The sequence below is a fragment of the Lissotriton helveticus genome, chromosome 3_1 (genome assembly GCF_964261635.1).
Source record: "Lissotriton helveticus chromosome 3_1, aLisHel1.1, whole genome shotgun sequence".
Classification (NCBI taxonomy): domain Eukaryota; kingdom Metazoa; phylum Chordata; class Amphibia; order Caudata; family Salamandridae; genus Lissotriton; species Lissotriton helveticus.
This window is the reverse complement of record NC_136061.1, coordinates 1,738,044,601-1,738,059,997: the sequence shown is the minus strand read 5'-3', so window position 1 is coordinate 1,738,059,997 and position 15,397 is coordinate 1,738,044,601.

Here is a 15,397-nt window from a genome sequence, read left to right as displayed (position 1 = left end):
CCGTCCTGTGCTGCTCTCCTCGTTTTTTTGATTTGATTTACTTTTGTCACTTTCTGTTACTGCTGTTGTTTTTCTTTGCCACCCCTCGTGCCCTTTGTGCCCTCTCCCCCTCTGCCTCCTGTTTTTTCTTCTGTACCACCCCCCCTCCCGCTTCCCGCCGCTGTCTCCCCTGTGTCCCCACCCCCCTGGTGTCCCATTCTTCGCCCGCTCCCGCCTCCCAGCTGCTCCTCCCTCACTCAGCCCCTCATATGGAGGCCGCGCAGCGGACGTGTGCAGCAGGCGGGCCAGGCGCGCCAAAGGCAAGCCCGTCTGCGCCTGGACCGCGCCCAGCGCCAGAACCCCTGGCCCCCGCCGTAACCAAGAAACCCGACAGAAGTACGACCCCTCCACGCACTCAACACCGGCCGACCCTCTGCCTGCTACCAAGCCACTCCGAAGCACACCCACGGATCCTTCTCCTGCCAAACCTGCAAATTCACCTGCGTCCAAACCTGCACCCCACCACCCGGACCAGGCAACAAAAACAACCACCTCAAGTGCATCCTGCTCAACACCCGCTCCGTCCACAAGCACGCCGTCGGACTCTGGGACCTCCTTGACACAACAGCACCAGACGTCGCCTTCCTCACAGAAACCTGGATGAACGCCTCCTCAGCCACTGACATCGCCATAGCCATCCCGGACGGCTAAAAGATCACCCGAAAGGACCGCGTCAACCAAACCGGAGGAGGAATCGCCATCATCTACAGGAACATCCTCCTAGGGGACGTGAACTTCCACCTGGAGAACAACAATGACAACAACACCACCACCCTGCTCGACAACCTTGCCAACCTCGGACTCAAGCAACTGGTGATGCCGGCCACACACTGGACCCCATCTTCTCCGCCAGCAGCCACATTGCCTTTAGCCACTCCACCAGACTACACTGGACCGACCACAGCTGCATCCACTTACCCTTTAAGAAGACCACATCCCACCACCGCCCGCAACAGATACCTCGGAGATGCTGGAGCAAAGTCACCGCAGACTAGCTAACCACATCACTGAGCCAGAACCCACCAATCAACACTACTGACACCAACGACGCAGCGGATCATCAACTGTGCCGATGCCCTTGCACCACTGAAGAACCCCCAAGGCAAGCCCGGCAACAGGAAAACAACATGGTTCACCAACGACCTCAAAGAATCAAAGAAATACTGCCGAACCCTCGAGAAAGCCTGGCGCCACGAACAGACGAGAGAAAACATGATAGCCCTCAAGAACGCCACCCGCAAACACCACCAGCTGATCCACACCACCAAAAAGACATTGTTCAAAGAACGGCTGGACAACAACACACACAACAGCAAGGAACTCTTCAGCATCGTAAAAGAGCTCTCCAATCCCAGCGCCAGCAGCAACGACATCACACCATCGCAAGACCTCTGCAACTCCCTCGCCATGTTCTTTCACCGCAAGATCGCTGATAACCACGACAGTTTCAGCACCCAGACTCCACCCCCAGCCACCGAACCAACGCCCCCTACAACCACCCTGAGCGTTTGAACTCCCATCAGCACCGAAGACACCGCCCACGCTATGAACACCATCCACTCCGGCTCTCCCTCCGACCCATGCCCTCACCACATCTTCAACAAAGCTCACACCATCATCGCTCCCCACCTACGGAACGTCATAAACAACTCCCTTGCGTCTGCCACCTTCACAGAGAGCTGGAAGCACGCAGAGATCAACGCCCTACTGAAGAAACCCACAGCGGACCCTAAAGACCTCAAAAACTTCCGCCCCCTCTCTCTTCTTCCCTTCCGTGCAAAAGTTATTGAGAAGATCGTCAATAAACAGCTGACCGCATTCCTCGAGGCCAATGGATCCCCCGACCCATCCCAGTCCGGATGTAGCGATATCGTGGTCACAAAAGCAGAAACTCTCCTATCCCTATAAACTCCGCTGTTTGCCGTACCATTATGGTACAATGGAGAACAACAGAAAGACTACAGCTACCAGCATGCCAAGGGGCAGGAAGTGTGGAGACCTTGGGCGGATCTTACTAAAGCACCTTCTTTCCACTGGACAGGTGCTTGTCAATCAGCCTGTTACTGTTGGAATGGCGGATGGTGTTCCCCGCCGGATTACAGCTTGAAGAATTGGAGTTGCTGTCTGATTCTTCCTTCGATATTTTTGAGCCTTTGGGAAATCGTTTTGGATTAAACTCACAGGTACTTTTAGCGGAGAGAGCGCGGGCTCGCCTCCTCCGCTTGCCACGAGAAAACTTTTGTTAAGAAAAGCCGCGGTGCTTTAAACGTGCTGAAGTGCGTTTGAGTTGCATTGTGAGCGAGTAAAGAAATTGTTCAAGAACGCGACTGGAAGTATAGACGCGTTCTTTACAATTCCTTTCAGGGGTTTTTAGTGACCGATTGTTTGGAGATTACCGCTTCTACCCCCTCATTTCTGTTGATACATTTTGACTTGCAAAGCATCACTGCTCATGAAATACTGGTTGGGCAATTTTTTAACCTGTGTTGTGAACCTTAACAACACTCGCATTTCTACGGAGGGAAGCTCTACCGTTGTTGTGGTTTTTGTGACTGTGAAGAGACACTTGTTCTTGCTGCCAATCAAGACTACTTACTTTGCAGTGTGCTGACATCAAAAGGAATTCAGGAGTGGTGCTGCACAGTAATTCTTATTTTTGTTCCTGTTTTGTTTTGAAACTACCTGTGCACAATTATCTGTTTTAGCTGAGGGACTTCTGGTGAGTAGGGAGAAAGCACATCGATAAATTGTGTTGGAATTAAGAGAATAGATCTTATATCTTCTGCTTTTGTCATTCCTTACTACAGTGTCGATATCTATCCTGGCATTGAGCAGTTCCTTTGACCAGACCTTGAGGGAAGCACAGACCCTACAGCTAGTTTATTATTTTATCCACTTCCCTTTTCCCCTGGGTACAAATCCACACAGGAGAATTGCCTTCTTCTGTTGGGGGTTGTGCTAGGAGGAATTGGGAGGCATTTCTTCCGTCATCGTCTCTGCTAGTCATCAGAATAAGGTTAGTGGCGTTTTGTCTATTCTTGCGCTACTGGCAATCTCGACACCGGATTTCGAGCCAACCACAGCACCGAGACTGCCCTCATCGCAGCCACCGACGACATCAGGACCCTACTTGACAATGGGGAAACAACCGCCCTTATCCTCCTAGACCTCTCAGCTGCCTTTGATACAGTCTGCCATCGTACCCTATATCCCGCCTCCACAACGCCGGGATCCAAGGCAAAGCCCTGGACTGGATCACCTCGTTCCTCTCTGACAGAACCCAGAGAGTCCGCCTCCCTCCCTTCCACTCCGCGGCCACCAAGATCATCAGCGGTGTACCCCAAGGATCATCGCTCAGCCCAACCCTCTTCAATATCTACATGAGCGCCCTCGCCACCATCGTAAGCAAACACAACCTCAACATCATCTCATACGCCGACGACACCCAGCTGATACTCTCCCTCACCAAAGACCCAGCCACCGCCAAACTCAACCTCCAGGAAAGAATGAAAAACGTCGCTGAATGGATGAAACTCAGCCGTCTGAAACTGAACTCAGACAAGACGGAGGTCCTCATCCTCGGACCATCCCCATCCGCTTGGGACGACTCCTGGTGGCCCACAGCACTGGGCACCACACCGACACCCACTGACCACGCACGCAACCTGGGATTCATCCTGGACTCCTCTCCCACGATGACCAAGCAAGTCAACGCCATCTCATCCTCATGCTTCAACACCCTGCGCATGCTCCGCAAGATCTTCCGGTGGATCCCTAACGGAACTAGAAAGATGGTCACCCAGGCCCTCGTCACCAGCCGACTAGATTACGGAAACGCCCTATATGCAGGAACCACAGTCAAACTTCAGAAAAGACTCCAACGCATACAGAACGCATCCGCATGACTCATCCTCGACATCCCCTGCCACAGCCACATATCAGCCCACCTGAGAGACCTGCACTGGCTCCCCGTCAACAGAAGGATCACTTTCAGGCTCCTCACCCACGCACACAAAGCGCTCCACGACATAGGTCCCAAATACCTCAACGACTGCCTCACATTCTACACTCCAACACGCAAACTCCGCTCCGCCAGCCTCGCCCTCGCCACCATCCGACGGATCCGCAGAACAACTGCCGGAGGAACATCATTCTCCTACCTGGCGGCCAAGACGTGGAACTCCCTCCTCGCCCACCTACGACTGACCCAGGACCACCTCACATTCAGGAAACACCTCAAGACCTGGCTCTTCGAGCAGTAGCGGCAATCCCGCCCCCCTCCCCCAGCGCCTTGAGACCCTACGGGTGAGTAGCGCGCTCTACAAATGTATTGATTGATTGATTTATCAACAGAAGAGTGCTATGAAGTCCTATCCTGCAACTGAAAGCACTATGAATATGCAGGTCGCTATTTTCATATGTATTGTAGACAGTATAAGATAGGCTAGCACAAAATGTGCAAAGTGATATAGTACTTTTTTATATATGTTTCCCTTATAAGGACACACTGCAGCTGGTAGCGCGCTTACATTACATTTCAGAAAGAATAAACTTTGTCACCATGATGAAGCCTCGAACGACCCCATCAAATAAAGCCTATGATGGCCCCAATCGCCTTTACATTCACTGAATAACTAATTGCACCCATTTAATTTCTTCCATATAGAAGGCCCCTTGGTCAGGCGCTTGTGTCTTATTCAACTCTGTCTCTCCCTTGGCTTCGCAGCACAGGAGACCCCTCCTTCCCATTTTTCTGGAGGCACCTCAAGGTCCACATAACTGTTCATGAGCAAGTTTTTTTTTTTTAACAAAAGGTAGGAAAACTGATTTTGTACAATTAAAAAAAGATTAACAACGGTCCCAATAGGTCCTACCCACAACAACCACCGAGGAAGAGGAACGTACGAGTAAATTAAGAGGCTGCATGATCGACCGGTCTTTATGCAACAGGTGTGGGTCAGACCGTAGACCGGGCCTGGCCTGCTCGCCCTTCGGAGGCCAGCCAGACACATGGCTTGCACATTCTCAGGACTAACGGGCTATCTAAATGGAACCTGACAAGTGGCGTAGCCTTTCTCAGCCCAACTGGCCATTAACCATCACCGACCGGACGCACAATCGACCGATGCCCAAAAGGTATGGATAGCCTGAAAATATGGAACGGATCCGCCTCACCTGGACTTCCGTTGGCCGCCATTACAGCCTGCATATACTACTAGCACAAGTCACCAGCGTGTGCCTTGGCTAGGAAAAAACGCTCTGGATTGAAAGGGAAGAAAAGACAGCTGAGAAGTCAAGTGGAATCCGCACTTCCTTCCTCAAAGAGCAGCGCTTGTCAGAAGTGCCTAAGACATCTGTCTACATCGCGCAAGAAATCATTGTCCACACCTCTTTTAGGAGCAAGAAAGGCCACTTTAATTTAGGACAGGTGCATCATAAATTTCATGAACACATTCATTATTTATTTATTTACATAATTCAACTCTACAGTGAGCCTACGAAACCTAAATCCCAAAAACCCCGAACAAAAACTCCTGCCTACTACCCCTAGCCTACCCAACGCTACCCTCCAGGATGGCCAACCCGCTCCAGGCTGCCCACCCCCACTACCAAAAACCCGCCTCTAAAAAGAACAAAGGCACCCATCCTAACAGTGGCAAACCCACAGAAACGCGCAGCACCTAGAGCACCGCAAAAGAAAAACCCACCCAAAACGAAAAGAAAAAGAGGGAGGGTGGGTGGGGCAAAACAAACCTCCCTTCCAGCCTCCCGCCACGCAGTTCCCAACCGCCAGCCTGCCTCCCTTGTATCTGCTCGCTTAATCAGTCCCCACCTGATTACATGATCCTCGCGCGAACCTACCCAGGAAGAGACCGGCTCGCGCCTGGCTCTCCCTGGGTCCCCCCTCGCGCAAGAAATCATTGTCCACACCTCTTTTAGGAGCAAGAAAGGCCACTTTAATTTAGGACAGGTGCATCATAAATTTCATGAACACATTCATTATTTATTTATTTACATAATTCAACTCTACAGTGAGCCTACGAAACCTAAATCCCAAAAACCCCGAACAAAAACTCCTGCCTACTACCCCTAGCCTACCCAACGCTACCCTCCAGGATGGCCAACCCGCTCCAGGCTGCCCACCCCCACTACCAAAAACCCGCCACCCAGGAAAACCTTTAGCGTTTTCCTGCCCCACCCAAAGGAAAGGAAGGAGCACACCACAATTGTACCTGAAGAACTTTACTAATCAAATCCCTGAGTTACAGAAGGTAAAAAGAGATGCCCAAAGCAGATAGATGCACACCGTCCTCACAAAATAAATGATGTTCAGAGACTTTTAAATGATAATGGTCCAAACAGTAGATACCCAAATGGTGACAAAACACTCGCATTGTCCTGTTCACTTTCCGCCGAGCCTTTTCCAGGGCGGAATGGTTCCTCGCCCCACGCCATTGCAAACGAGGCACAAACTCAGTCCATACCAGCATGGTGCTCACCCATGTGGTCTTGATGATTTCCAGGTCTTGCTTCATTAGTTTTAACAAAGTCAACCCAGAGAGAGAAACCAAGTCATTCTCGCCCAAATGTAGCACCAGGAGATCCGGAGGGCCCCCCAAACACTGTGAAACCAAAGCAGCCAAGGCGGGAAAAAGCCCACCCCAGCGCATGCCCCCTGTTCCATGCCAGGAGACATCGTGTGTCATGCTGTTTAGACCAAGTGATCTCCCACAGAGCTGAGTGGCAGCGGCTAAAGCTGCTCGTTTAACAAAAGAGTGCCCCAGTATCCACACCCTCCGTTTGCAACCGGCGACTGATGGCCAAGGACCTAGGAGAAAAAGAAATGTTAGACAAGCAAAAAATTGCACTATTTTCTCACATATTTTTCACAGCACTTGGAACGCCAACGACCAATGCGACGAATCTGGGACCAGTCCCACCCCAATCGAGCGGCCTCCGTCGCCGCACCAATTCTGAATGAATGGGTACCAAATTGAACAGGATCCTTCCCCAAGCGCAACAAAACCTTGCGTAACACAGCCAACAATTGGGATGCAACTATGGGACTACCATCCGCATGACAAAATATGGACCCCTGGAAAAAATGAGGAGAGGACACAAACACTTCCCATTCCCCAACCGGGCAACATGCAGAGACACCACTCCTGCCAAGGAACACCCACTTACCCCTCCCCATCTGGTCGGTTTTGGATGCCCGCAGCCACAGCCGCACTCTGTCACTTTCCAACACCACCTCACTGCTGGTCATACCTACCTTGCCCCGTAACCCCAGCAACTCTGATGCCCGAAATGCCCCAAAGAACAACCAAACAAAACACAAACAAAATTTGGCACACTCAAAAGCATCATGGCAACACACCTCCAATTCCGGCAACAGCAGCTGGAGCAACTCAAAAGTCACTGGTTGCCGGAGCTGCTGCCCACCAGCCCGAAGCCTAGCCAAACCTTTCAACACTTTACGAACCAACACCCCCCCAACAGGATCCCTCCCCCACCAAAGCTGCCCATAAAAAGAAACCCCAGCCAACTTGCCAGAAATGGTAGTGGGCGATAGGCCTTTGTCCGCCAAATGTAAAACAAACTGCAAGATGCGTTGTTCATCAGACCAACCCGCCCTGGGCGGCCCCATCAAATCCTTACCGAACTGCAGAAACTCATTCCAGGCCTTCACATAACCCCGCCTGGTGGAGTCAGCCACAGAATTTTCCACCAATTGGTGAACCCTCAATCCCCCAGGTCCCATACGTACTGTGGGATCGCTGTTGGTTCCAGGTCCGCCCCAGGAGCTAACTTGCGGAACTCGGACCACTGAAAGCGAGACAAAGAGTCAGCGATGCAATTAGAAGTACCAGGAACATGCCGTGCTTTAAAAACAATATTTAATTGCAGACACCGCAGCATGAATGCGCGCAGGAGTCGCAAAACCCGCAAATCGCAAGCCTTTTGGCGATTGACAAGGTGTACTACTGCCAAATTGTCCACATGAAACAAGACTGAGCGATTCTGAAACTCATCCCCCCATAGATACAAAGCAACCAGCAGCGGGAAAAGCTCCAGAAACGCTATGCTGCGACCCTGTTCCTTCCAGTGCGCCGGCCAGCCGGCCGCGCACCATCGACCTTCCCAAAAGACTCCGAAGCCGTGGGCCCCTGACGCATCAGTGAACAACTGTACTTGCCACACCATGTCCTCATCCGCAAAAAACAAGGACACGCCATTGAACTCCTGCAGAAAACGAAGCCAGACAGTCAAATCGGCACGCAAAGCGGTGGTAATGCGCACCCGATGATGGGGAAGGCTTGCGCCGGACATGGACAGACCCAGACGTCTGCAGAACGTCCTGCCCGCCCGAACAACCCGGCAAGCAAAATTGAGGTACCCCAACAGCTTCTGAACAGTTCTCAAAACGACTTTCCGCTCCCCCAACACCAGATGTATGAAATCAGACATTTCCTTCACTTTAGCCTCAGGCAATCTCGCCACCATAGACAGAGTATCAATTTCAATCCCCAAGAAAGTCAGGGACGTACAGGGACCCTCTGTCTTGTCCGGCGCCAAGGGAACGCCCAATTCCTCCGCCAGAGCCTGAAAGACGTTCAAAGCCGACTGACATTGCCCAGAGCGACCCTCTCCAATGAAAAGAAAATCATTAAGGTAATGACAGACCAATACGTGGCCACTAACAAAAGTGAAGCGCCACTGCAGAAAGGTACTGAAGGTTTCAAAAAGGGAGCATGACACTGAACAGCCCATGGGCAACACCCGATCCACGTAGAAACTACCCTCAAAATGCATACCCAACAGACTGAAATCCCAAGGATGGATGGGCAATAGCCGGAAAGCCGACTGAACGTCGCTCTTTGCCAGCAAAGCCCCAACACCAGCCGTGCGCACGAGCCGCAAAGCATCGTCCACCGAAGCATAAGTGACAGTTGAGTCAGCTGGATCAATAAAGTCATTAATTGAGGTACCCTCGGGCCAGGACAGGTGATGGATAAGACGAAACTCCCCTGCCGCCTTCTTGGGCACCACGCCCAGGGGTGATACAATCAAGTCAGGCAGAGGACAATTCACAAAAGGACCAGCAATCCTACCCGCCGCAAGCTCGGCATCCAGCTTTGTCCGCACAACATGGGGACTCTCCTTCGCAGACTTCAAATTGTCTGACCACCTGCCGACCCTGGGACCCTGATACCCAATCCGAAAACCGATTTTGAAACCCCAAGACAAAATCTTAGCGGCCTCAAAATCTGGATAATCCACCAGCCAGAGATCGAGAACCTCCTGCCTAATAGGAGTAGGAGCCCTTGTAAACAAACTGCTGCGGCTGTCCCCTCCCCCCTGAACCCCTTCCCTGATCACCCAATCGCTGTCCGGGAAAACACTGAGTGAGGGCATGCTTCCCTCCACACTGTGAACACTCATGTTTGTACCTGCAAGCTGGTCTATTACAGGAACCCCTGTTAAAATGCCAGCATGTGCCAGAGGCGGCTGATTGACCTCTGCCCCAAACCCCCGCCCCAGACTGAGCGGGGCGAGCCGAAAAGGGCCGATAATACACTGGCTGCCCGCTAGCCGTGTGGGTCGTAGCAGGTGGGTTTGCCGATGCCATCCATTGCAACCATAACTCGGAATCAACCTCACCCCACGAACGCTCAGGGAAAGCGCTCATGCGCGCCCTGAATTCGTCATCGTAGGACAACCATGCAAAGCCGCCAAAATAACTGTGAGCCTTGCGGATGACATCTGCATATTTAAACATGTCTATTGCCTTCTCAGGATGACGTTGACAATAAACACTGGCATAAATAAGAAGGCCGAAGTCCAATTCTCTATGGACTTCGGAACACGAGGCCTCCGAGCCAATTCTAATTCCTCCTCTTTCGACCCTTCTTTTGCCTGGACATCCCTATGGAGAAGTCGAAAAACATCCACAAATGCCCCAGACCATATCAGATTCTTTGTTTTTTCGGACAAATGGGACCCCAAAGGCATCCCCACCCCAGAATAAGGCAACTTTTTCGGTAGGATACTATCCTCCGTAACCCTTGTGGCAGCCACCCCACCAGCCCCTGCTGTAGAAAACTCTTTTGCAACTTGCCCAGTAGAAACATTCGAAATGACAGGCCGCTCAAGCCCCGGTGCCAGAGCGACTCGCTCAACCACAACCCCATCCCCCGTACCGATCTTGTACTCTTAACAGGGAGACTCTCCCTAGGCTGCCACACAGACCACCACCCATCCTTACCTCTTGGCAACTGCTCCGACTGTGACTGAACCGTCACTCGATCCCCTTGAGTAGGTCCAGACCTCACTGCCCCTCGTACTGCTGCACGGTCCGCACGAGACGCCTGCAAAAAACGAGAAACAGGGGGGTGCCCCAACCCACCCCCCTGGGCCCGTGCTGCCAAAAGCCCAACATCTTGGTCCCTCAATTCCCCCTCTTCCAAATCAGCATCATGAAAATTCCCACCGAAAACTTCATCAGAAAATGCGACTTGCGCGCTGCCACTGGGCATAGCCCCATCGCCAATACCCCCATCATAAAACTGCCAATCAATGTGCTGAAAGCTGTGTGTACCGAAAGCTGTAGAAGAGCTATCCGCTCCAGATAACTCCCCTGAAAGCCCACCACTGGAAACAGCCGTGAGGACAGTTCCCGGGCCCGTAGAAACAGCCAACAGCCGCCCAGCCGGAGGCGCAGATTGAAAACTGCGGCCGCTCGAGCCTGACGAAGTGTTCGCAACCACCTGCTCCCTGAAAGCTGAACCGCAAGCTCCCCCCAGAGGACGACCCACCGACGCCAGACCAAGGGCACCATCTGACCCAGACGTGGGACCAACCTGTGGGCCACCCGGCCGACCCCTAGGGACCGGGAACAGGGCCTGCCCGGGATGCGGGGGCGCCCCCTGGTGTAACAATCCCCTCTCACCGGGGTCCAAGAGCGGGGGGGCGGCAGGTCGGGGGCCAAGTACACCGGGTGCCGCAGACTTAGTGACCATGGGGGGCAGCAAGCTGGGTGCAGTGCCCACTGGAACCAAGACAGGGGCAGGGGGGGGGGGTCAAAGGGGGGGGTGGGCCGGCGGCGCTGCAGTGTGTGTCCCAGCAGCAGGGCCACCCATAGGTGGGGGGCCAAAAGCGGGAAGAGGGGCGGGACCAGGCCCCAGCGTGGCAGGGGAGAGCATGAAACACTGGCCATTCAGCCACAAGTAAGGGGAAACCCCTTCCGGCAAGGAGGGCGCTGTGATGAAGGATTCTACAGGCAGCACAGCAGGGGAAGGGGACAGCGAGTGCCCGTGGGAATCCAGGCTCCGCCCCCGCTTGGGTTTAGGGTCCGCCTGCGGCTTCCCCGACTTCCCCGAGGCCAGGCCGCCTGAACGCGGGGCCTGCCGGCCCACGGAACGCCCCTGCCTCCCCCCGGGCGCCCCACGTGAACCAGCGCTAAAGAATGGTAAATCGCCTACCTGCTGGAGGGCGCCCGGGTCACCCGGCGGGGGCTCCACAGCTGCGGCGTGCACAACGAGCATGGGCCCGTCCCCCGGCATGGCCGCCTCGCCGTCTTCCCCCTCCTCCGGGCCCGGGGATAAACACGCCTCCACAGCCCTGGAAACGCCCTCCGAAGACTTGCGTGGGGGGCTGGGCATTCCGACCCACGCCTCTGCCGGGACGCCCGGCCTCGCAGAGTATCTGCACGGCCCTCCTGACTTCCGCCGCCTCGTCCATGACCAGTGAAAAAACAAGGTACACTAAAAGCGCGCCGCAAAACAAACCTCCCTTCCAGCCTCCCGCCACGCAGTTCCCAACCGCCAGCCTGCCTCCCTTGTATCTGCTCGCTTAATCAGTCCCCACCTGATTACATGATCCTCGCGCGAACCTACCCAGGAAGAGACCGGCTCGCGCCTGGCTCTCCCTGGGTCCCCCCGTGGGAAAAAAACTTGAAAAAGTATATAAAATTGGAAGAAACATAATTTCGTATCTGTTGACCGGAGGAAAGTTCAGCTCTCATCCCTCGCCAGAATCCAGCGACAGCCGCCCGAGGGGAGGTTGAAATTAAATTACTAGTTTCATCTCAGAGTGCGCCCCGCCAGCGGAACAGGTAACGGACCATCCATCTTGAGAGATGTTTTCTGTCCTGCAGCTTGTTCCTCTCTCCGACGCCATCTCGCGCCGCGCCGAAAAGTGAAGACTTGAACGGACCGGCCTAATGTACCGCCAGAGGGAGGATGGATTGGGTGCCAGGGCAGCCCGACCGACAGACGCCCTTTCCGGCTCTGAGAGTCTCTGCCTTCTTGCAGCGGCAGCGCCAAGGAAAACACGCACAGATAAAGAAAACAGATTATCTTTTTCAACATGGATTTATGCGCGTGGTTAGAATATTGAGCTTTGACAGACAGACTTTATACACTGCGCTGTTTGCAGACAGACATACGTGCAGACAGAAGGACTTATGCATTCAAACACTTCCTTTCATGTGAAATGTGTTGCCTTTCAGAACTTCCGGTCATGTGATTGTGACCTATAATTGTTAGTCAATGCCCTCTGCGGAAACAACGTATTTTAGGACCAAAAATGCTCTGTGAATGAAAACAGTTCCTAATAAAGAGGGCTCCTATGCAGCCCCTACTTACATAACAGCAAGAATAGCACTATTTCATGTTTACAGCTACTTATCATGCACCAGGGGCTGTTTTATACATACTTTCCCGGGGGTGCAGCAGGCGTGTATGCCCATTTCTTTTTGCTCCCCCTGGGGTACTATGGTATTACTACAGAAGAAGCTTGAGCGCCCCCTGCCGTATTACTGATAGCACCAACTCACATATAGGAACAGCTCCACATTCAAAGGGTGTTTGCTGATTTTCATGGGGGCGTGGCCTTTTGCAAATAAGGGAATCACTGTGCCAGCATATGCACAGAGTCATGCCCTTAGGAAGCAAAGGTGGCACACTGTTAGACAGCCCCATGAGGACAGCACTCTGGAGGGGACGAAAGGGGCCCCATGGACTCACTGAACGTGCCTGCAAGGGTATTTCTAACCCTTCATTAAAGTGCAGACGTGTTGCTATATGCACAGAGAAACACAGAGAGATTTTGGAACAGCAGCTCTGAATTTCACTGAATGCGCTGCCCCAGGACAGCACGTGTTTGCCGCTGCCCCTGGGGGCAGTGCATTCATAATACTAGGTGCACTCTTCCTATGTGTGGCGGGTGCACTTTTAAGAGAAATGTTGTTCAACCTATATGTACAGTCCCAGATCCGCACAGTTTCCCTCATCTCTCAGTACTCCTCATTTCCCTTAACCACTAATAGTCCTAAAATGTCGGGGCCGATTCACTGAACTAATGTACGACAAAATCCTAAACTTACTACTTTTGGTATTCACAAGAGGCATTTAGTAGTCTTAAATTAGGATTTTGTTTTAAGCTAGGATTTTGTCCTAAATTAGGATTTTGTCTTACATTAGGATTTTGTCCTAAATTAGGATTTTGTCTTAAGTTAGGATTTTGTCCTAAATTAGGTTGTTGTTTTAAATTAGGATTTTGTCTTATGTTAGGATTTTGTCCTAAATTAGATTTTGTCCTAAATTAGGATTTTGTCTTAAAATGTTCCAGTAGCGGCTCGTGGAGGTATTGCTGCGGGGCGGTGAGTCGGGGCTGGGAAGGGGCAACGTGGAGGATAGTAAACTACAGCTTACGGCTAAACAGAGTTAAGTAACTAAATAAATAAATAAAACAAATTAATTATTTAGTTAGTTACTTAACTCTGTTAGGCCAGATGCCATAGTTTACTACCCCCGACCCTGCCCTTTCCCCACCCCACCACCCCACAGCACTCCCTCCAAGAGCCGCTACTGGAATGTTCTTTCCTGAAGAGCCTCAATTGGCTACTCATCCAACCCAGGATAGGCTTAAAATCCAAGGCTTCTCCACCAATTTACAAAATTATTATTATATGAGCAAATTACCAAATAATTCCTGATTATTTGGCTCCCCATAATTCACATAATTTCTGTTGTTTTTCAATTTCATTGAAAGTGTTTTGCTTGCAGCAGTCTTGGTTTAAGTAGAAAATCTCTTGCAGGGACTCTGAAACTAAATGTGAGCTGCATGAGCTGTGCTAGGAAACATCATCCTGTAACATTAGAAACGGCATGGGTAATACACTGAGCTGCTACCCCAAGTGCCTTTTGTACGCAGGGACATACCTACTGTACAGTTTTATCCAGCGGTGTCTCCTCCTAGTGGCAGCTCCTCCACTAAGGGGGAGGAGTGTTGCCCCACTGCATTGCAATAGTGAAGAAAATGAAAATAAAAGTTATAATAACTTGATGTTAACATCATTTTACTTCTTCCTGCTGCGGCAGCATGGGAGCAGGGCGGGGCTGCTCACAGAGCAAGGCAGGGGAGCAGTGGTGGGCACACTGAAGTGCACATGATACTTTGTCCAGCCGTCTCAGGCCGCAAAAACAATCATGCGCACTTAGTATGTTTCCCACTCAGGCTGCATTAAAGCCTGGGTGGAGACCATGCCCAGGCCCAGGCCCCATCTGAGCGCCGAACTACTGCACTCAGACCAATCACAATGCTGCATTGCAGCGTTGTAATTGTCTCAGGGGAGCTTAGCTTCTCCCTGTTCGGCCGAGAGAGGAGAGACGAAGTGGGACAGAGGGGAGAGGAGGTAAGTGTATTTTTCTTTTGTTACACTCCCTTACCCCTTGCCCCCTGCCTCGCCACCCGAGATTCATGCCGACCACCACTGGCTCCTCCTCTAAGGCGGAGGAGCGTCATCCCACTGCTCTCTGAGCTGTGCAAATGAAAAATAAAATGATAATAATGGCACATGATTATCTTTTTATTTTTAGTATGGAAATTGCAGCCAGGTTAGGGTGGGGCAAGACTGGGCTGGGCTCGCTTGATGTCAGAGGGAGGATGGTTCACCGTAAGTGCACATGATGGTTTTTCCCGGCAGTCTTGGACCGGTCAAACCGTCATGCGCACTTAGCATATTCTCCACTGGGCTGTATTGCATAGCCTTGGTGGAGAACATGCACAGGCTCCCACTCCCAGTCTGAGCACCGAACTATGGCGCTCAGACCAATCACGATGCTGCTGTCATGCTGGTGACAACAGTGTTGTGTTTGGCTAGGGAAGTTGTGAGCCTTGGTGCTGCTGGAAGGCAGGAAAACAGCAAGTACAGAGGATAGGCGGTGGCTGGCGACCGGTGACCATCACGTAGGCCTTCTTTTTCTTTTCTTATTTTTAACGCTACACCCCCCACCCGCCCACTACCGTTCCCTACCAGCCACCACTGCTTTTCACCCAGATGACCCCGCCA